This window comes from Hipposideros armiger, unplaced genomic scaffold (assembly GCF_001890085.2).
Source record: "Hipposideros armiger isolate ML-2016 unplaced genomic scaffold, ASM189008v1 scaffold_161, whole genome shotgun sequence".
Classification (NCBI taxonomy): domain Eukaryota; kingdom Metazoa; phylum Chordata; class Mammalia; order Chiroptera; family Hipposideridae; genus Hipposideros; species Hipposideros armiger.
Window position 1 is genome coordinate 2,236,898 of NW_017731511.1, and position 2,604 is coordinate 2,239,501.

Genomic DNA, 2,604 nt, shown 5'->3' on the forward strand with positions numbered 1-2,604 from the left:
AAATGGGAATAATATAACCCACCCCCTCTTTGCTTCTCATGGGTATCCTGGGAATTAATTAGGTCTTTAATAAGAATATGTGTCTATAAAACGTTTTATACTTAGCTAGATTTTATTCTTCTAAATACAAGTATTATAGCAACAGCTGTAATACACAAAATAATGAATGCATTTTGGGTCTGTGTCCTCCAAGTACTATTTGCAAACACATCTTGGATGGCCAGAACTAATTAGAGTGTCAAAACAAAAATTGTGTTTCCCAGGCATTCGCTCCCCCTAATTGACACCTGGAAGATGTTGCCCCATAATTGACTCCAGGAGATGGCTGGAAGAATTTGACAAAAGACTTGTTAAAATCCTGTGCACTAGGATCCAGACCATGGTTTCTCAACTTCAGCTCTGTGAACATTTTAGGCCAGATAATTCTTTACTGTGTGTGTGGCCGTTGGGAGGGGGTGGGGGCTGTGTCTGGTACATTGCAGGATGTTTAGTAGCATCTCTGGCCTCAACCAACTATATGTCTGTAGCACTGCCCCTCCCAGTTGCGGCAGATGAAAATGTCTCCAGACATGGCCAAATGTCCTCTTGGGAGGAAGGGGGATTGCCCACAGTTGAGAAACACTGATTTAGATAATGAGCAAAAAGGGGTAAGTGAATCAAAACAAACTGGGATCTTGAGTTATCAAGTGCCCTTCTTTGAAGTCATTCAGCAATTTTATGTACTGTGTTTATACATTAGGTATCCATATTGCATCAATTCAGCCAATAATTATTGAGCACTTAAGATCTTAAGTCTCAAAATCAAGTACTTCTGTGTATCCATAAACAGAAATGGATTGGGTATATTCTATTTCTCCACAGCAGGTACATATGTCATTCCAATTCTAACATTTTCCCTCTCATCAAGATTTTCAAATGTTGCATGGTACTTTTTTATATTAAAAATTATTCATCATTTATCTGCAATTCAAATTTAACTGGGTTCTTGGTTTTGTTTTGAAAAGCCTGGCAACCTGACCCTAATAGACCCAAAGATTTATCCCTATTTCTTGAGTTCTGGCTCCATAAACTTTACAACTTGACTTCATTAAAAATAACAAGAAAAGTTATTGAGAAGACTTTGAAAGAAAAAAAAATGCTAATAGAAGGAGTGGCACAACTAAATTTGAGAAAGGTAAATTTCTTTTGAAAAATGTTTATTTTCCTACTGAATATTATGGTAAGCTTCTTAGAATCCATTCAAAGTTTAATGGGATCTACTGTCTGCTTTATTTCAAAGTATTTCTGAGGCTCAGAGGCTGTTCAGCATGTCGTGCTAGTATTCTTGCAGGAAAAAGAGGAACTGAAGCTCAGATCAGCTTTACTTTTGCTCGACTCACCTTCCCAATCACCTGGGAACTTATTAATTTTTTTTTTAAGATTTTATTGGGAATCGGGGGAGGGGAACAGCAATGGGAAATCGGGGAAGGGGAACAGAAAAGCTTCTGTCCCTTTGTTCTTCAGTCTAGTTGTGGAGGACGTTGCTTCACTGGGGGGGGCATGTTGGTATTATCATTGCGCTCTTCCCGGGTGAGGCAGATCCGTCGCCGGTCACTGGACAGCCATTCACGGCAGTTCTTGGCAGCTCACGCTGGCTGCCAGTCACTCACGGCAGTTCACGGGAGCCCACTGCAGCTCCCTATGCCGTCGCCAGCGACTCATGGCAGCCCAACTCCAGGTCAAGCTGTTGTTCACCATCTTAGCTGTGGAGGGTGCAGTGTCACTGGCCCTCATGTGGGATCCAAACCGGGNAAGGCTTCTTTATGTTGTATAATATTTGTATAGGTACATGTTATTATTAGTGTTTCAGAAATTGCATGACATTGCTGTCTGATTTGTCATGGTATAATGTTATCATCATAATTCCAGTTATTATTTTTAAATGTTGTGTGTCACAGGAATAACCTAATTTTCTAGTCAATTCCATTATAATGAACTCTCATATCTTTAACAAAGAGCGTGTTTAACTCTTTTCAGAGGCAGTTATTATTGTTTTACTCTGATGCTTTCACAAAAGCGGTTCTGCAAAGTGCTTCACCTTCAAGGAGATTGATTCATAGAAATAATTTTGACAAGTACAGGTTTCTGATAAATTTAAGATCATAAAACCCAACTGAGAAAGAATTTCTGGAACTAGTGGATAAACTGGATTCAAGAAGAACAAGAATTACATGGGAGTGAATGAACTGAGGAGGAGGATTATAATTTTTATGACTTCTTGTTTGAAACATTGCTGGTTCTCTAATAGCTTTTTTTCAGGTTTGAAGAAACTTTTTCTCTTAAGTTATAGATGACTTAAAACAACTCGTAAAGTTTACCTTTGTAAACAAAGATGAAACATTAACCTTTTCTCCCTATCTGATCCCTCCAGAATTTGGAAACTCTTAAGAATTATTTTCATAGTAATATAGTTATTTGCATAAATTCAATGAGAACCTGCTCTCTTTGTAACAGGACACAATTCAAAATATTGGCTCTATTTCCAAGGCTTTGACTAGATTATCATATTTGAGAGAGATCTGTGTAGACTTAAATATGACTAGACAGTTTGAAAGAACTAAGGTT